Source organism: Antechinus flavipes, chromosome X (genome assembly GCF_016432865.1).
Source record: "Antechinus flavipes isolate AdamAnt ecotype Samford, QLD, Australia chromosome X, AdamAnt_v2, whole genome shotgun sequence".
In the NCBI taxonomy this organism is placed as follows: domain Eukaryota; kingdom Metazoa; phylum Chordata; class Mammalia; order Dasyuromorphia; family Dasyuridae; genus Antechinus; species Antechinus flavipes.
The window spans coordinates 13806496-13828468 of NC_067404.1; the positions used below are offsets into that span (position 1 = coordinate 13806496).

General features: G+C 38.4%; 1 protein-coding gene across 1 annotated transcript in view; it reads left to right on the forward strand.

Annotated features, from left to right (window-relative positions):
• The window catches only part of LOC127542906 (uncharacterized), a 247599-nt gene that overhangs the window by 16378 nt on the left and 209248 nt on the right, over positions 1-21973 (forward strand). The window contains exon 2 of the mRNA XM_051968810.1: positions 8497-8585. The gene's annotated coding sequence lies outside the window, so the exon portion shown is untranslated. The remainder of the gene's footprint in view (positions 1-8496; positions 8586-21973) is intronic.

The window sequence follows — 21973 nt, forward strand, 5'->3', positions numbered from 1 at the left end:
AAGAACCTTAGCTTATATTCTGATTGTTAGGTTAGATTAAGCCCAGTACTTGCTGATTAAGGGCTGCCTCAAGGGAAAACATTAGAAAAGCAAGGGGTTCTCCACTGTGGGTTGGCATATATGGCACATGACCATTTAAATAGCCTTTCGATACATGTATGATTACATAGTGGCATAGGACCATTTAAATATCCCTTCAATACATGTGTGATTACTTATCCAATTGTTACTTCTCTATTTTCACTCTATAGTGGCATAGGAGCATTTAAATAGGCCTTCTATAGATATAGCATTACTTATCTAATTATTACTTATCTATTTTCACTCTAGACTGGAATAGGACCATGGAAATGGCCTTTCTATAGATGTATGATTACTTATCTAATAGTTACTTCTCTATTTTCACACTATATTTGCATATGACTATTGAAATAGCCCTTCTATAGATGTATGATCACTTATCTAATAATTACTTCTCTATTTTCACTCTATAGTTGCATATGACCATTTAAATAGGCTCAAAGTTCTTGTAAGATGGCAGGAGGGAGGCATCTCTGATATGATACAAAAAGGCAGTTCCAGGAGGGCCATGGGCAGTATTATTGCCAAGTTTAGGGTTAAATTAAAGGCAGAACTTACTGACCGGGGGCCACCCCAAGGGAAAGCAGTCGACTAGCAGAGATCTCTCAGCTGGGGGCTGAGAACTAGAATACTTTTATGAGTGGGGAGGAGGAAGGTTAGGGGTGTCTCAATACACTGGTGGGTCTGGATAGGATGGAGGGCTGCAAGAAACCTCAGAGCCCAAGTGGGCCAAGCTCCTTTGGGGAAAAGAGTACTTGAGGCCAGGATGAGGGCAGGGACATGGACAAGGTCACACAGCCAGTGAGAGGCAGTCCCAGGCCTGGAGCCCTGTGTCTCCCCAGGCCAAGTGGCTTTCATCTTGGCCTCTCCTTCCTCTGACAGCCAAACTTATGGACTGGCCCCCGGTAATGGGCTCCCCAAAATCAGGTGGGCAGCTTCTGCTTAGAGCTGGGGCTTCTGGGAGTCATCAGAGAGGACTGTTGGGTTAAGTGAAAAGCAAACCAAGCCCTGATTCACCCACCAGCTTTGAGCCATCCTAGGATGCCCCCATGACAGTGTAAGCTGATCAAGTGCCATGTCTTCCCTGAATGACTTGCTTCCATTTGTGAAAAAAAGGGAATGAGCCCTACTTCCTTCCCTCAGAACCCTCCTTGAACATTTCCCCAGGGCTTGGAGGTATCAGCCCAATCCAGGTGCAAATTTCCTGTCCTCAGAGAACCCCCACTTTAAGGAGTTGAAAAATGGGCCTTGTTCATTCCCAATGTGGTAGCAGGAAGCAAAGCCTTGGCCAAAGGTGACAAACCCTGGAGAGGCCGAGTCAAGAACTGCTTGGAGGAGGGGGGTTAAGTAGCCCTGGGGCTTTCACGGATGGGAGGGCAAGCACATCATCAGTCTCATGGACCTTTATTCCTAAGATTGATTCCTGTTTTAAACAGCCTGAAGAGGCCAGAAGCAGGAGCCAAACCCAGTTGTTTCATAAAGTGAGTCCAGAATCATAGGAGAACAGTCAACCTCACCAGGAGAACTATAGACACTTCCTCCCCGTACCCAAAGTGAAGGGAGCAAATAATGTGATTATGAGAAAGGAAAGGAAAGCGCAACATAGAAAGACGGGGCCTGCATTCCAACATATTCCACTTAGTCTGACATATTCCAAGGTCTGAGCAATGATGGAACAGAGGGTGGGATGGAGGTTAGGACATACTCATAGTCATAGAGAGAGACACACAAACACACACCAAGGGATGAAAAGTGGAGGGGATGGGTTAGGACTGACACAGACACGAATATATACAATCTCAGCCTTTCACTGCCCCCGGTGCGCCGGGGAAGGAGGAACGAATGGGATGAAAGTCTCCACAAACACATATTCAGACATAGAAATACCCCTACCCTTACAAATCCACAGCTAGGACCCCTCGCTAAGTACTTTGATAAAGAATTGTCAGTAATTATCAGTGATCACGGGACAAAAGAAGATCTCAAAGAAGCTTCAGAAATCTCTGCCTGGCTTAGGACAGATAGCACAGCCAAAGGCAGGACAAGCTGCTGCTTCCCTCCTAAGGGAAAATCTTATGAAAAGGCTGATGGGAAATTTTAAAATATTGCCTTATAAATGAGGATTCCTGGCTTCCCTTTGTCTATTGACATGTCTAGGATTCACTTCTGCACAGATCCCATCTCAGCATTAAGATAATTATTACTTATCTATTTTTACACTATAATGGCATAGGATGATTTAAATAGTCTTTCTATGGATCTATGATTACTTATCTAATTATTACTTCTCTATTTTCAATCTATAGTGGCATAGGATCATTTAAATAGCCCATTTATAGATATATGGTAACTTATCTAATTATCACTTATCTATTTTCACTCTATAGTGGCATTTGAGCATTTAAATAGCCCTTCAAAAGATATATGATTAATTATCTAATTGTTACTTTTCTATTTTCACTTTAAAGTGGTAAAAGACCATTTAAATAGCCCTACTATAGATATATGATAACTTACCTAATTATTACTTCAGTATTTTTGCTCTACAGTGGTATAGGACCATTTAAATAGCACTTGCACAGATATATGATTACTTATCTAATTGTTACTTATCAATTTTCACTCTATAGTGGCACTGGACCATTTAAATAGCCCTTCTGTAGATATATGATTACTTATCTAATTATTACTTCTATATTTCTATGATTTAATTGTCTTTCTCTATACTCTATACATGCAAATGAATGTATATAAAGAACAAATGCTTTCCTTTACTTAGGAATGAAGCAAAAAACCAGAGGGGACACACCCACCCACATATATGTATATATTCTTTGTCTTAATATATATATACATGAACTGATGCTAAGTGAAATGAGCAGAACCAGGAGATCATTATACACTTCGACAACGATATTGTATGAGGACATATTTTGATGGAAGTGCATTTCTTTGACAAAGAGACCTGAGTTTCAATTGATAAATGACAGACAAAAGCAGATACATCCAAAGAAAGAACACTGGGAAACGAATGTGAACTATCTGCATTTTTGTTTTTCTTCCCGGGTTATTTATACATTCTGAATCCAATTCTCCCTATGCAACAAGAGAACTGTTCAGTTCTGCAAACATATATTGTATCTAGGATATACTGCAACATATCCAACATATAAAGGACTGCTTGCCATCTAGGGGAGGGGGCGGAGGGAGGGAGGGAGGGAAAAAAAATCGGAACAGAAACGAGTGTCAATATAAAGTAATTATTAAATAAAAATTAAATTAAAAAAAAAATATATATATATAAATGAGGTTTTTTCTATATTCCCTATTTTCCATTTACATAAATAGGAAGTGATATTCTATAGGAGGCACTCTAGTCATTTGTGAATATACATAGATAAAGGTAGAGAATTACTACTCACTCTATAGTGGCATATGACCATTTAAATAGCCTTTCTATATATATATATATATATATATGTGTGTGTGTGTGTGTGTGTGTGTGTGTATATATATATATATATATTTAGTTATCTAATTATTATTTATCTATTTTCACTCTCTAGTGGCATAGGACCATTGAAATAGCCTTTCTATATATATATGATTACTTAACTAATTGTTACTTCTCTATTTTCACTCTACAGTGGTATATGACAATTTCAATAGCCCTTCTATAGATATATGCTTACTGATAATTATTAGTTATCTATTTTCACTCTACAGTGGCATATGACCATTTAAATAGCCCTTCGATAGATATATGGTTACTTATCTAATTATTATTTCTATATTTTCACTCTTTAGTGTCATATGACAATTTAAATAGCCTTTTTATAGATATATGATTACTATCTAATTATTACTTATCTATTTTTACTCTGTAGTGACATAGGACCATTTAAATAGTCTTTCTATCAATATATGGTTACTTATCTAATTATTACTTCTCTATATTCACTCTATCATGGCAAAGGACTATTTCAACAACCTTAATAAGGATATATGATTACTTATCTAATTGTTACTTCTCTATTTTCACTCTATAGAGGCATAAGACTATATCTATAGCCCTTCTATAGATATATGATTACTTACCTAATTATTATATATATATTTTCACTCTCTATTGACATATGACCATTGAAATACCCATTCTAAACATATACGTTTACTTATCTAATTATTACTTATCTATTTTCACTATGTAGTGGCATAAGGTCATTTAAATAGACCTTCTATAGATATATGATTACTTATATAATTGTTACTTCTATATTACTGTTATTTAATTGTCTTTCTCTATACTCTGTACATACAAATGAATGTATAGAAAGAACAAATGCCTTCCTTTACTTAGGAATGAAATGAAAAACCAGAGTGGACACACACACTCACATATATGTATATATCCTTTGTCTTCATATAGATGAGGTTTTTTCTATATTCCCTGCATTCCATTTACATAAATAGGAAGTGATATTCTATAGGAGGTACTGGAGTCATATGTGAGTATACATAGATGAAGATAGAGAACATAATAAATGAAATGTATTAGAGCATTTCATATATAGGATAAGCCTATATGTAGATTACACACACACACACATATACATGTACATAGATAGATAGATAGATAGATATGTTAGGATTATAACAAGAGGCATTTGGTTCTGATAGAAAATGGAAGAGTCAGAAGCTTCTGAAATGATGTCACTTGTAGCATTGGTGGGGGAGGATAAATGAGGCCGAGAAGTTGTTTGGGGAAGGGGAAATGAGTAGGAGAAGGTCTTTGGGAGAAGAAAAAATAAAGACGGGGTAGGGGTTAAGGGCGATGGGGAAAATGAGCAGGAGAGGTAGTGGGGGAGGGAAAATGAGGCTGAAAAGAAGTTTGAAGGGGGAAGAAAGGAGCTTGAGAGGGTGTGGGGGCGGGAAGGGGAAATGAGAACAATGGGTTAAGAGGAGGATGTTCTGCTTAGAGCTGGGGCTCCTCCTCTAGTGGCTTGTCCTTGTGACTTGTGAATCTCCCAAGTGAATTCTGGCTCTGCATCTCCCAGAGCTTCCAGTGGGCTTGTCCTTTTATATGTGCTTTTAGAGGTGTGAACTCAAAGGTGTGAAAGGTGTGAACTCTTGCAGAACTCTAGCAAGTACCAAGCACATTAGTGAACCAGAGAACTGCTAAGCACCAGGCTAAAATTAGTCAGCCAACTTAGCACCTTGCAAGAATCCTAACAGCCATGTACATACATACATACATACATACATATATATGTGTGTGTGTGTGTGTGTGTGTGTGTGTGTGTGTATAGTCTTCGTATATAGGACTCGTCATATATCTCTATACATTCATTTACATAAGTATGAAGTATTTTATAAGAAAACTCTTTACTCCTATGTGAGTATACATAGAGGAATAGTAGAGATATCTGTAAATGAAATCTACAATTTCTTTCCCACATATAGGATAATATAATGTCTTGCGTGTCTTCCTATTCATAGACATAAAAAATACACAAAACTCAGGGGTTTTGAGGAGGGATACAGAGGAACGTCTGCACAGACAGCAGGGGGGCACTGGGCATCAATCCCGGTCTCTGAGGTTCTCTCCCTCCCTTCCCACCTTCCACAACTAAAACAATCAAGAACCCCCCATAGCACCTTGAGCCACCTGTAGCAGTGGTAGGGGAGTGGGAGAAGTTATTTGAGGAGGGAGAATTGAGCCGGAAAGATTGCTTGTGGAAGGGAAGACTGACTCCTGGGAAACAGATGATTTCAAATCTGGTGAGGGCCAGGGGAAGAAGGGGGGCGTTGGCGATTTGATGATTCCTGCTTCTTGATGGTGGGCGCCGACATCAATGAGCATCATTACGGTGCAGGGTGGGGAGAGGGGGTGTCTTGCTCACTTAGCTCGGCTACGTGAGGATCCCAGGAGATGAGAGGGGTTATCACAACCTGCACAGATGGGTATCTATCCCCTCACTCATGCCCTGCTGCCAACAGCCTGAAGAGGCCAGAAGCAGGAGCCAAATTCAATTATTTGTCCAAATGAGGCCAGAAGTATAGAAGAGGAATTTCAACCCTTCCTCAATAGGCTCTACTGCTCGGACCCAAAATTTGGAACCAAAAATATCTTGAGGAGAGCACAAAACAGAGATGTGCCCAACATGAAACATCCTCCAATCTGTATTAGCAGTGATAGAACAGGGTTTGGGACGGAAGTTAGAATATAAGCGCACACACACACCTGCTGATACAAACAAACTCACACGTGTGCTGATACATACAAACACACACACACACGTGCTGATACATACAAACTCACACACACACACACGTGCTGATACATACAAACTCACACACAAACACACTGGTGACTCAAAGCACAAAGGGTCCGTGAGATATAATTGAGGACATACACACCCACAGAAACTCAAGCTCCCAAACTTATCCTAATGCACCAGTTTGGGGACATAAATAGCATGGAAGTTCGGAGAATCACTCATACTCCCACAGAAACAAATACTTCCACCCTCAGACACACATATACTGGTAACCCCTCAATCCCATTGTTTGATAAAGAATTTTAATATATATCAACTAACTATCACTGTATGGACACAAAAGAGGGTCTTAAAAATGCCTTCGGGAAGTAGAAAGGACAGCCAGCCAAAGGCAATACGGGCTGAGAAGCTTCATTCGGAAAGAAAATTTTTTGGAAAAAGATGACGGGAGATTTATACACATCCCCTCATAGATGAACATTCCTCTATTCCATATATAATTTGATATAGACAAGTCTAATCCTCTTCTCTCTATAGATCCATACATCTGAATCTCACTGTGCTCTGTTTATAGATTGAATGAATGCTCATCTCTACTCACTGGGTATTAATATTTCAATACTCAAATACCCTGTCTATATATAATATATATACACATATGTAAATATATATGGGTTCCCCTGTATACTTTGTTTAGTCACATCTAGAGATGAGCAAATATTTATTCTGTGCATCTAAATAAGGCTATTTAGACTCTATATGGTCTCTTGTGACTCTTAATATTATTCATGTATTCTCTCTCTATATTCACATACATGAACACTCAGAGCCTTTCTACATGTCTCTACTAGTATCTGAATCATGAGTATGTCCCTCACTTCATGGTCCCCTCAGTATTGCTCATTTTTCTAATTTCTGATGTTTGAGAGGAAAGTGAATTTATAAATAATAGGAATTTATAGACAGAAAAAAATGAGTGCTTCAAACCAAGAATGAAGAGAAAGAACGTGAACACACAGAGAGACATACACATATGCGATAATATATACGTATATATTCACATACATATTGTGTCTTCACATATGAATTGTCATATATCTTCTATATATTTGATATAATTATGCATTTATGATTTATTGGAGACTGTAGTGATATGAATACATAGAGAAATATATAAGTGAAATATGAGTTCTTCACTTTATATAGTGTTAGCATCCAGTACCCAGAAAAAAGAATTTCCAGAGAATGGGGGATTACTCCCTTCCATGAATATACAGAGGAGATATTTCTGGCGACAGGAATGAGGATGCACCAAGCCCAGGAGTTTTGAGGAGGGGGACGAAGGGCTGTCTGCGGAGACATCAAGGGGTCGTAGGGCATCGGTCCCGGTCCCTGCTTTTCCCTCCCTGCCCGGCTCCCTCAGTGACAAGGGAACCCCGTAGGCCGCTAGAGCCACCTGTAGTGGCTGTGGGGCAGGGTAAATGAGTCTGAGAAGCTATTTGAGGAGGGGGGATTGAGCAGGAAAGAGTGTTTAGGAAAGGGAAGCCTGACTCCTGGGAAACGGTTGACACAAAATCTGGTGAGGACCAGTGGAAGGAGGGGGGATGTTGGTGATGGGACAACTGCTGCTTTACGAAGATCGGCACTGATGTCAACAAGCATCAGTGCTCAGTGGGATCATGACACAATGTTGCTGTTATTGTATGTAATGTTCTTATATTATCCAGGGGACAAACTTGAGAGATTGTATGGAAAAGGGATGCTGACTCCAAGGAGAGGGATGGGAGGATGTCTGCTGTGAGCCAGTGGAGGGGAAAGGGTTGGTGATAGAGGGACTTTTGTTTCACAAAAGTGAAAGCTGATATCCCTAGCCATGGGTCCTGGTCAAGGGGTCCGCCTTCCCAAAACCCAGTTCTGCTTGGTTTCTGGCTTCATGAGGACTTAGAATTCTCAGTCATTAGAGAAATGCCAGAGGCCAGTACAAAGCCTCCCCCTTAAGGCTCAGGCTCCTGTGGTGAGGAACCATCAGCCCGAGACTCCAGGACTCATTCAAGAGTAGGAGGGATATGGCCAAGATCACACCGCCAGGAAGGAGCAGACTCAGGCTTTGAACTACTTCTCTCTTTCCTTCCAGGTGGCCTGGCTTCCATCTCGGCCTCTTGCTCCTCTGAGAACCAAGCCTCTTAGACGGAAGGTCCCTGGGAAGGCGCTCCCTAGAAGCAGGTGAGCTGGCTCCCCATAGTGCTGGGGTTGTGGGAGTCTTCAGTAGGGCTGTGGGGTTAAGTAAAAAATAAGCCTGTAGAGGGTCACGGACAGTGGGGAAACTCTGGGTGAGGTAGAAGACCCTTCGGCCCAGAGGGAACCTGCTGACAGTGTCTAGTTTGGCTCCCCATCTTCCCTAAGGGCTCTCGGCCTTCCTGAGGAGTCAGGGGGTGTGACAACCTGTGTGGACATTGAAGCAGAGGGAGAGCAGGTGGCAAACTAGGTACAATAGCGTGTTGTTTATGTGGTCCCATACACACAGTAATACTGAGCACATATCCAGGGTTTTTGTTACCTAAGTGTACGAGGGTATAAAAGGGGAAAGTCCTTGGAATAAACGGACTCCATTTTTCGACCATCCTCAGGAGTCCCGTCTCATCACTGCCCCATTAAGACAGTATATTTTAAGTGCCCCGGCATGGGGGCTCTAGAAAGCAACAGTGTGTTTTGTCACCCCGACTTGGGAGCGCTAGAAAGCAGGACACAGCATAATCCCCTATTCTATCCCTCAGCTTTGGGCCAGCCTGGGATACACTTTCCTGAATGAGCCTTAGCAAAATCTATCCCTTCCAAGAATGGCTTTCTTCCATTTGGGAAATAAGAGGATGACTCCTACCTACCTCACTCAGAGCCCGACTGGAATATTTTCTTGGAGTTTCGAGGGGATAGCCTGGGCAAGATCCCTGTTTTCTGCTCTCAGAGAACTCCCAGTGCAGTGAAGGAAAGGGACAAGGAAAAGGTTCTCCCTTTGGTGAACCATGAAACCAGAACTGCTTGGTAAAGAAGGCCTCGGTGAACATTGGTGAGAATTTTCAGCTGTTTAAAGGAAACTACTTGAGCGGCAGAAGGGGGCTCTGGGAGTCAGAATGGGGCAGGAAGAACAAATAACCCCTTGAGCAGAGCTCAGGTGCCCTTCCCTTTCCTGCCCTGGAAAGCTCAGTGGGATTCTGTCCACCAAGGAAAGAGGAATTCTCCCCTAACCTTCCCAAATCAGCTTCATGGATCTCACTCAGATTGTCCCCTGCTGCCAACAGCCTGAAGAGGCCAGAAGTACAGTACTGTAGTTATTAGAAATCTAAAGGGACACCCTTCAATGTGTTAGCAATGATGCAACACGGTGCGGAATGGAAGTTAGGGCACAAACACACACACACACACACACACACACACACACACACACACACGCACGCACACACATCATAGGATCTCAAGACTGCCTTCAGAAACAAATCCTTGATTTGGGAATTGGAAACATTAGATAGTCAAAAGCCAAAAAGGTTGAGAACCTTAACTCTTCAGGAAAGTCTCATGGCTTCTTCCATGATAATTAGACATATCTCTCCATAAAAGAGGATTCCTATCTTCCATGTGTGTTTTGACAGGTATGAGCACTCACCTGTTCTATCACTATATCTAAACATCTGAGTATAGATAAGTATTTGATTAATCTGTTACATAAATATATATATAACGAATACATACATGTGCCATCTTGTTTGTTGTCCTTCATATATATATATAATATATATATATATATATATGTATGTATGTATATATGTATAATGACGTATCTAATTATTACTTATCTATTTTCATTCTATAGAGGCATATGAACATTTTAACAGCATTTCTATAGATGTATGATTACTTAACTAATTGTTACTTCTCTATTTTCACTATACAGTGCCATATGACCATTTCAATAGCCCTTCTATAGATATATGATTACTTATCTAATTATCACTTATCTATTTTCACTCTATTGTGGCATAGGACCATTTAAAATGTTTTTCTATACATATAGGATTACTTATCTAATTGTTACTTATCTAATTTCACTCTATACTGTAATAGGACCATTGAAATACTCTTTCTATAGATGTATGATTACTTATCTAATTGTTACTTCTCTATTTTCACTTTATAGTGGCAGAGGACCATTTAAATAGCCCTTCTATTGATATATGGTTATTTATCTATATATTTGATATAATTATGCATTTATGATTTATTGGAGACTATAGTGATATAAATACATATAGAGAAATATATAAGTGAAATATGAGTTCTTCACTTTATATAGTGTTAGCATCCAGTACCCAGAAAAAAGAATTTCCAGAGAATGGGGGATTACTCCCTTCCATGAATATACAGAGGAGATATTTCTGGCGACAGGAATGAGGATGCACCAAGCCCAGGAGTTTTGAGGAGGGGGACGAAGGGCTGTCTGCGGAGACATCAAGGGGTCGTAGGGCATCGGTCCCGGTCCCTGCTTTTCCCTCCCTGCCCGGCTCCCTCAGTGACAAGGGAACCCCGTAGGCCGCTAGAGCCACCTGTAGTGGCTGTGGGGCAGGGTAAATGAGTCTGAGAAGCTATTTGAGGAGGGGGGATTGAGCAGGAAAGAGTGTTTAGGAAAGGGAAGGCTGATTCCTGGGAAACGGTTGACACGAAATCTGGTATGGACCAGTGGAAGGAAGGGGGACGTTGGTGATGGGACAACTGCTGCTTTACGAAGATCGGCACTGATGTCAACAAGCATCAGTGCTCGGTGTGTGGGAAGGGAACCTTGCCTAGACTTAGCTCGGCTCCATGAAGACCCCAAGAAGTGATAGTGATTATTTGAGATGCCCAAAAGCCCCGGAGCAGGAGGGACAGTGGTCAGGAAGCAGAAGCTCTAGGCCGGACTCCTTGTGATAAAAGGAAAGAGTCCCGAGTAGTTCGTAGGGGACTTTGTCTTCTCCCAGGACCGGGCCTTTGAGGTGGAACAGTCCCTGTGAGTTGGGGGTGAGGATGGGGCGCCAGTGTGGGCATTCAGAAGGTTCCTCTGATTTGGGAGGTAGGTCCAGAGGTTAGAATAAGTGCAGAACTGGGGGGTAAGTTCCCCAAGAGAAAGCATTAGACTAAGCAAGAGTTTCTCTGCCCCGAACTGGTGATTACTTTATTATCATTGTGGGGGGAAGGAGTTCTGGCCATAAGGGTAGAATCTATTTGTTTGTAGGTTGGGGTTTTCTCCAGCTCTCTCCTCCCCCCCTCTCCGAGGTAGCCAGCAATCTTATTTAGCTTATCTATGTACGATCATTTGAAACACAATTCCATATTAGTAATCTTATGAAAAAAAATCAGAATAAATGGGGAAAAAAAACAAGAAAAAGGGAGAAAAATGAAACTCGTATCCTTCCCTCTGCATGCAATTTCCAAAGTTCTTTCTCTGGGTGTGGATGGCATCCACATCTCAAGTCTCCTCGAACTGTCTTAGATCATTCTATTGCTGAGAAGAGCTTCATCTATTATAGTTGATCATGACACAATGTTGCTGTTACTGTATATATTGTTCTTATATTATCCAGGGGACAAACAGGAGAGATTGTACGGAAAAGGGATGCTGACTCCAAGGAGAGGGATGGGGGGGAATGTCTGCTGTGGGCCAGTGGAAGGGGGAAGGGTTGGTGATAGAGGGACTTTTGTCTCACCAAAGAGAAAGCTGATATCCCTAGCCATGGGTCCTGGTCAAGGGGTCCGCCTTCCCAAAACCCAGTTCTGCTTGGTTTCTGGCTTCATGAGGACTTAGAAATCTCAGTCATTAGAGAAATGCCAGGGGCCAGTACAAAGCCTCCCCCTAAGGCTCAGGCTCCTGTGGTGAGGAACCATCAGCCCGAGACTCCAGGACTCATTCAAGAGTAGGAGGGATATGGCCAAGATCACACAGCCAGGAAGGAGCAGACTCAGGCTTTGAACTACTTCTCTCTTTCCTTCCAGGTGGCCTGGCTTCCATCTCAGCCTCTTGCTCCTCTGAGAACCAAGCCTCTTAGACGGAAGGTCCCTGGGAAGGCGCTCCCCAGAAGCAGGTGAGCTGGCTCCCCATAGAGCTGCGGTTCTGGGAGTCTTCAGTAGGACTGTGGGGTTAAGTAAAAAGTAAGCCTGTAGAGGGTCACGGACAGTGGGGAAATTCTGGGTGAGGTAGAAGACCCTTCGGCCCAGAGGGAACCTGCTGACAATGTCTGGTTCGGCTCCCCATCCCCCCAAGGGCTCTAGGCCTTCCTGAGGAGTCAGAGGGTGTGACAACCTGTGGGGAGGTTGAAGCAGAGGAATAGCAGGTGGCAAACTAGGTACGACAGCAAGTTGTTTATGTGGCCCCATCCACACGGTAATACTGGGCACATGCCCAGGGTTTTTGTTACCTAAGAATATGAGGGTATAAAAAGGGGAAAGTCCTTGGAATAAACAAACTCCATTTTTCCACCATCCTCAGGAGTCCCGCCTCATCACTTGTCCATTAAGACAGTATATTTTAAATGCCCCGGCATGGGGGCTCTAGAAAGCAACAGTGCGTTGTGTCACCCCGACTTGGGGGCTCTAGAAAGCAGGACACAGCATAATCCCCTATTCCATCCCTCAGCTTTGGGCCAGCCTGGGATACACTTTCCTGAATGAGCCTTAGCAAAATCTGTCCCTTCCAAGAATGGCTTTCTTCCATTTGGGAAATAAGAGGATGACTCCTACCTACCTCACTCAGAGCCCGACTTGAGTATTTTCTTGGAGTTTCGAGGGGATAGCCTGGGCAAGATCCCTGTTTTCTGCTCTCAGAGAACTCCCAGTGCAGTGAAGGAAAGGGACAAGGAAAAGGTTCTCCCTTTGGTGAACCATGAAACCAGAACTGCTTGGTATAGAAGGCCTCGGTGAAAATTTGTGAGGATTTTCAGGTGTTTAAAGGAAACTACTTGAGCTGCAGAAGGGGGCTCTGGGAGTCAGAATGGGACAGGAAGAACAAATAACCCCTTGAGCAGAGCTCAGGTGCCCTTCCCTTTCCTGCCCTGGGAAGCTCAGTGGGGTTCTGTCCACCAAGGAAAGAGGAATTCTCCCCTAACCTTCCCAAATCAGCTTCATGGATCTCACTCAGATTGTCCCCTGCTGCCAACAGCCTGAAGAGGCCAAAAGTACAGTAATGTAGTTATTAGAAATCTAAAGGAACACCCTCCAATCTGTTAGCAATGATGCAACACGGTGCGGGATGGAAGTTAGGGCACAAACACACACACACACACACACACACACACACACACACACCGGTGAAGCCTCAATCCAATACCTTATAAAGAATTTTTAATATATATCAATTAGCAATCAATGGGAGGATACAAATATTGGAGATAATTGCACAGTCAAGAAGAAGAGTCTGGGAGCCTTAGCTCCTAAGGAAAATCTAATGGAAAGGGATGATAGAAAATTTAGAGGAATCCCCTAATAGATGAGAATTCCTGTCTCCCATGTGCATTTTGATATAGACAAGTAGAATCCTGTTCTCCCTATAAGTCCATACATTTGAGTATTGCTGTGCTCTGTTTATGGATCGAATGAGTGAATGCACTTCTATACTCCCCATTTATTCATATTGCAGCACGCAAAGACCCTTTCTCTAAAGGAATGAATATCTGTATCTGTATCTATTTATTTTATCTAGATGGCTTTCCCTGTATACTATCTGTAGTCACATATAGAGCAGTCATGTATTCTGTGCATCGAAATAAGTATATTTAGACTGTTTACACATGGTATCTTATGATTTATTTACTATTACTCATATATTTTTCTATCTATTCACCTACATGAACACATATAGATTTTCTATATTTCTCTGCTCGTACTTCAGTTAGGAGTATGCCCTCCCTCCCTGTTCCTTCCTGTGCACCTACACTAATTCTCTGTCCAGAATCTTCCCTATCAGTTCTATATGTGCTCAGAGACAGGAGACTTCACATATTATATCACAGGGAGATAAGCATAAAATACTTTTAGGGATAGAGAGAGGATAGAGAAGAACTCTTGCAGATCACAGATTATAAGAGTATAGAGAAAGCATTATTTTTTATTGATGCTTTTTATTGTCAAAACACATGCAAGGATCATTTTTCACCACTGGCCCTTGCACAACCTTCTGTTCTTATTTCCCCCCCTTCCCTCCACCCCCTCTCCTAGATGGCAAATCATCTGATATATGTTAAACATGGCAAAATTATTTGTCAATCTGACTTAGGTATACGTATTTATACAATTTTCTTGCTGCACTGTTGTGATACGGGAGCCACCTGCCAGTGGCTGCTGGAGGTCTAACTCAGACCCGTAGAATGGATCTCTACGTGTGAGAGGGTGATGAGGATACTAGGAGATTTAGAGGCAGTTGTTGTTCTCTGACCTCTTTCCTCTTCCCTCTGCCTCTAATTTATCTCATTCCCTGTCCACAAGCAACACCTGTGTCAGTAAAGGCTCCCTTTCTACTCCTTCAGATGTTACGATCCACAGCTGGGGAGGCTCTAGGAGACTTGACCTGCCCCTTTCCCTTAGGCACGGTCCTTAACACTGCATGAGAACAATCAGCTCAAAAGGGGGGAAAAATGAGAAAGAAAATGAAATTCATGCAACAACAAAAAAAGTGAAAATCCTATGTTGTGATCCACACTCAGTTCCCACAGTCCTCTCTGTGGGTGTAGATGGTTCTCATCATCATGAGATCATGGGAACTGGTCTCGTTCAGAAGAGCCACGTCCATCAGAATCGAGCATCATATGATCTTGCCGTTGCCGTGTACAGTGAAATCCTGGTTCTGCTCATTTCACTTAGCATCAATTCATGTAACTCTCTCCAGGCCCAGAGAAAGCATTATTACAAATATATATTTTAAATAGAATATGGCTGCTCATGCAGATGAATAGGATTAATATATGAGTAAACATTTAGGTAGAAATAGAATGACTAATGTTTCAGAGGAGACAGAATTTATTAATCATAGAAATTAATTTATAGAAAGAAAAAAATGAGTGCTCAAACTCAGGAATGAAGAATAAGAACATACATACAAACATACACACATACCATACACATATATATTCATGTATATTCAGAAACGCAGTCTGTTTTCACATACATGAGTTGTCATGTTCTCTATATTCTTTGATTTAATTATGAATTTATGATTTAATAGAAATAGACCAGAGTAATATATACATATAGAATATATATAGATGAAATATATGAGTTCCTCACTTAATTTAGTATTATTTAACCTACATAAATATATATATATATATATATATACATACATACACACAAGCATACTATATTATAAAGAGTTATACAGTAGTCATAAGGAGGACTAAAGAAAGAATGGAGGAATTCTCTCTTATATGATTTTACAGAGAAAATATTTGAGTCCTCGTGGATAAATATGTACAAAGCCCAAGGTTTTGAGGAGGGGAACAGAGGGTCACCTGCACAGACAGAAGGGGGTCTGTGGGCATCAGTCTGGATCCCTGGGGTTCTCTCCCTCCCTGGTTTCTTTAATAACCACAGTCAGGAAACCATGATGGCAACTTGAACCACCTGCTGAGGTTGTGGGTGAGGGGGAATTCATCTGAGAAGGTCTGTGGAAGAAAGTAAATGAACAGGAAAAGGAGTGGGGGAGAGGGGAATGACCCTGAGACTTGTAGCTGCAGGAAGGGGAAAGTGAGCTTGAGAAGGACTGAAGGGAAGGGTAAAAGGAGAATAATGGGATTTCAGGGGGAGGGATTCTGTCTTCAAGGAGCCTGGTGAGCTGGATCTCTGCTGGGGACCAATGGAGAGAACGCCGGGAATGGCTGGAGGGAGACTCTCCACCAAGGTTGAGCACTGACTTCAGGAGCCATGGCTGGTGAGCAGGGGCTCCACGTTGCCAAGATTCAGCTCTACTTCCTGATTCATTCCTGAGGACTCAGAGAGTTGAGAACGGACTTCTGAGAGGTGAGAAAGCCCAGGGGACCCACTCAAAGCCCACCTGAGGCTCGGGCTCCTGAGCGTGGATGACCTGTGACCAGGAAATGCATGACTCAGGTCCTAGGACTCCAGTCCCTGGTAGTGGAAGGTTCCCCAACTGCTCACTACGGGGCTTTGTCCTCCTACTCGCCCATCCAGGGCTCTGAGATGTGACACTGTTAGATTGGGGGGAGGTACCCTCCAGTTTAGTAGACAAGTCCAGGAAGAACCTTAGCTTTTATTCTGATTTTTAGGTTAGATTAAGGCCAGTACTTGCTGATTAGGGGCTGCATCAAGGGAAAACATTAGAAAAGCAAGGGGATCTCCACTATGGGATGGCCTATGTGGCACATGACCATTTAAATAGCCTTTCGATACATGTATGATTACTTATCTAATTGTTACTTCTCTATTTTCTCTCTATATTGGCATAGTACCATTTAAATAACCTTTCTATAGATATAGGGTTACTTTTCTACTTGATACTTCTCTATTTTCATTCTATAGTGTAATAGGGCAATTAAAATAGCCGTTCTATAGATATATGATTACTTATCTAATTGTTACTTTTCTATTTTCGCTCTATACTGGCATATGACCATTTAAATAACACTTCTATAGATATATGATTACTTATCTAATTATTACTTATCTATTTTCACTCTATAATGGCATATGACCATTTACAGAGCCCTTCTATTTAAATATAATTATTTATCTATTACTTATCTATTTTAACTCTGTAGTGGCATGTGACCATTTAAATAGCCCTTCTATAGATTTTTGATTACTTATCAAATTGTTACTTCTCTATTTTCACTCTATACTGGCATATGACCATTTAAATAGTCCTTCTATATGTATATGACTACTTATCTAATTGTTACTTCTCTATTTTCTCTCTATAGTGACATATCACAATTTAAATGGCCTTTCTATAGATAAATGATTACTTATCTAATTTTTACTTCTCTAATTTCACACTATAGTAGCATATGACCATTTAAATAGCCCTTTATATATATATATATATACACACATATATATATATATATTTACTGAACTAATTATTATTTTTCTTTTTTCACTCTATACTGGCATAGGACCCTTTAAATAAAACTTCTATAGATATATGATTGCTTATCTAACAATTACTTCCCTATTTTCACCCTATAGTGGCATATGACCATTTAAATTGCGCTTCAATAGATATATGATTACTTATCTAATAATTACTTCTCTATTTTCACTCTATAGTAGCATATGAACAATTAAATAGCCTTTCTATAGATCTATGATTCCTTCTCTAATTATTACTTTTCTATTTCATTCTATAGTGACATATGATCATTTAAACAGCCTTTCTATAGATATATGATTACTTATTATTATTATTTTTCTGTTTTCACTCTATATTGGCATAGGACCATTTAAATAGACCTGTTATAGATATAAGATTACTTATCTAAATATTACTTCTCTATTTTCACTCTATAGTGGCATATGTCCATTTAAATAGCCTTTCTATAGATATATGTTTTCTTATCAAATTATTCCTTATCTATTTTCACTCTATAATGTCATTTGACCATTTAAATAACCCTTGTACATACATACATATATATATATATATACACAACACACACACACACACACACACACACACACATATATATATATAATATATATATATATATATATTATATATATATATATATATATATATATATGTATGTATGTATAGATGTTTACTTACCTAATTGTTACTTATCTATTTTCACTCTATTGGGGCATAGGTCCATTTAAATAGACCTTATATTGATATATGAAGACTTATCTAATTATTACTTCTCTATTTTCACTCTATGGTGGTATATGAACATTTGAATAATCCTTCTATTCATTTATGATTGCTCATCTAATTGTTACTTCTCTATTTTTACACGATAGTCGCAGAGGACCATTTAAATAGACCTTCTATAGATATATGATTACTTATCTAATTGTTAATTCTCTATTTTCACTCTATAATGGAATAGGACCATTTAATAGCCTTTCTATAGATATATGTTCACTTATCTAATTATCACTTATCTATTGTCCCCCTATACTGGCATATGACCATTGAAATAATCTTTCTATAGATGTATGATTACTTATGTAATTATTACTTCTTTTTTTCTCTCTATAGTGGCATATGACCATTCAAATAGGCTTTCTAAATATGTATGATTACTAATCTAATTGTTACTTCTCTATTTTCACTCTATAGTGGCATATGACCATTCAAATAGGCTTTCTATAGATGTAGGATTACTTATCTCATAGTTACTTCTCTATTTTCACTATATAATGGCATAGAATCTTTGAAATAGCCTTTTTCTAGATGTATGATTACTTATCTTATTATTACTTATCTATTTTCACTCTATAGTGGCATAAGACCATTTTTATAGACCCTCTATAGTTCTATGATTATTTATCTAATTATTAATTCTATATTTTTACTCTATAGTGGCATAGGACCATTTAAATAACGCTTTTATACATATATGATTACTTATGTAATTTTTATTTCTCTATATCTATTATTTAATTGTCTTTCTCTGTACTCTATACTTAAAAATGAATGTATAGAAGGAACAAATGCCTTCCTTTACTTAGGAATGAAGTGAAAACCAGAGTGGACACAGACACTCACATATATGTATATATTTATTGTCTTTATATAGATGACAATTTTTCTATATTCCCTATATATCATTTACATAAATATGAAGTGATGTTCTATAGGAGGCACTGTCAACATATGCGAATATACATAGATGAAGGTAGAGAGTTACTACTTACTCTATAGTGCCTTATGACCCTGGAAATATACCTTCTATAGATATATGGTTACTTATCTAATTATTACTTATACATTTTCACTCTATACTGGCATAGGACCATTTAAATTGCCGTTCTATGGATATATGGTTACTTACCTAATTATTACTTATCGATATTCACTCTATAGTGGCATATGACCATTTAAATAACCCTTCTATAGTTATTTGATTACTTGTCTAATTGTTACTTCTACATTTCTATTATTTAATTGTTTTTCTCTATACTCTATACATACAAATGAATGTATAGAAAGGACAAATGCCTACCTTTACTTAGGAATTAAGTGAAAAACCAGAGTGGACACACACAATCATATATATATATATATATATACACATACATATATATATATATATATATATATATAATATATATATATATATATATATATATATATATAATATATATATATTTCTTTTGTATATTCCATTTACAGAAATATGAAATGATATTCTATAAGAGACACTGTAGTCATATGTGAGTATACATAGATGAACGTAGACAGTTACTCTTCACTCTATAGAGGCATATGTCCATTTAAGTAGCCCTTCTATATATATATATGGTTGCTTATCTAATTATCACTTATCTATTTTCACTCTATACTGGCATATGACCATTAAATAGCCTTTCTATAGATATATCATTACTTCACTAATTGTTACTTCTCTATTTTCAATCTATAGTGGCACAGGACCTTTTAAGTAGCCCTTCTATAGATATATGATTACGTACCTACTTATTAGATATCAATTTTCACTCTATAGTGGCATATGACCATTTAAATATCCCTACAATAGATATATGGTTACTTATTTATCACTTATCTATGTTCACTCTATAGTGTCATAGCACTATTTAAATATACCTACAATAGATATATGGTTACTTATCTAATTATTACTTATCTACTTTAACTCTGTCGTCTCATAGGACCCTTTAAATATCCCTTCTATAGATCTATGATTACTTATCTCATTATTACTTCTCTATTTTTATCTATAGTGGCATGGGACCATTTAAATAACACTTTTATAGATATATGATTACTTATCTAATTGTTACTTTTTTATATTTTTATTATTTAATTGTCTTTCTCTATACTCTATATATACAAATGAATGTATAAAAGGAACAAATGCCTTCCTTTACTTAGGAATGAAGTGAAAAACCAGAGTGGACACATACACTCACATATATGTATATATTCTTTGTCTTTATATAGATGAGCTTTTTTTTTATATTCCCTATATTCCATAAATGTAAAGTGATATAGTATAGGAGTCGCTGTAGGCATATGTGAGTATACATAGGTGAAGGTAGACAGTTACTATTCACTCTATAGTGGCATATGACCATTTAAGTAGCCCTTCTATAGATATATGGTTACTTATCTAATTATCACTTATCTATTTTCACTCTATACTGGAATATTACCATTAAATACCCCTTCGATAGATATATGATTACTTATCTAATTGATACTTCTCTATTTTACCTCTATAGCGATATATGACAATTCAAATAGCATTTCTATAAATATATGATTACTTATCTAATGGTTACTTCTCTATATTCACTCTATAGTGGCATATGACCATTTAAATAGCCCTTCTATACATATATGATTGCTTATCTAATTGTTACGTATTTATTTTCATTCTATAGTGGCATATGACCATTTAAACAGCTTTTCTATAGATGTGTGATTACTTATCTAATTATTACTTATCTATTTTCATTCTATCATGGCATATTACCATTTAAATAGCCCTTCGATAGATTTTTCATTACTTATCTAATTGTTACTTCTCTATTTTCCCTCTGTAGTGGCATAGGACCATTTAAAAAGCCGTTCTATAGGTATATGATAACTTGTCTAATTGTTACTTCTATATTTCTATTATTTAATTGTCTTTCTCTATACTCTCTATATACAAATGAATGTATAGAAAGAACAAATGTCTTCTTTACATAGAAATGAAGCGAGAAACCAGAGTAGACACACAGACTCACATCTATTAATATATTCTTTGTCTTTATATACATGAGGTTTTTTTCTATATTCCCTATAATCCATTTACGTAAATATAAAGTGATATGCTATAGGAGGCAATGTACTCATATGTGAGTATACATAGATGAAGATAGAGAGTTACTACTCTATCTATAGTGGCATATGAATACTTAAATAACCCTCCTACAGATATATGGTTATTTATCTAATTATTACTGATCTTTTTTCACTTTATAGGGGCATAGGACCATTTGAATAACACTTCTATAGATATATGGTAATTTATTTAATTATTACTTCTGTATTTTCAATCTATAGTGGCATAGTACCATTTAAATAGTGCTTCTATAGATATATGATTACTAGACTAATTATTACTTCTCTATTTTTACTCTATAATGGCATAGGACCATATAAATAACGCTTCTATAGAGATATGGTTACTTATCTAATTATTACTTCTATATTTTCACTCTATATTGGCATATGACCATTTAAATAGCTCTTCAATAGATATGTGATTAGTTATCAAATTATTACTTATCTATTTTCAATATATATTTACATATGACAATTTAAATACATTTTCTATAAATGTATGATTACTTATCTAATTGTTACTTGTCTATTTTCACTCTATAGTGGAATAGGACCATTG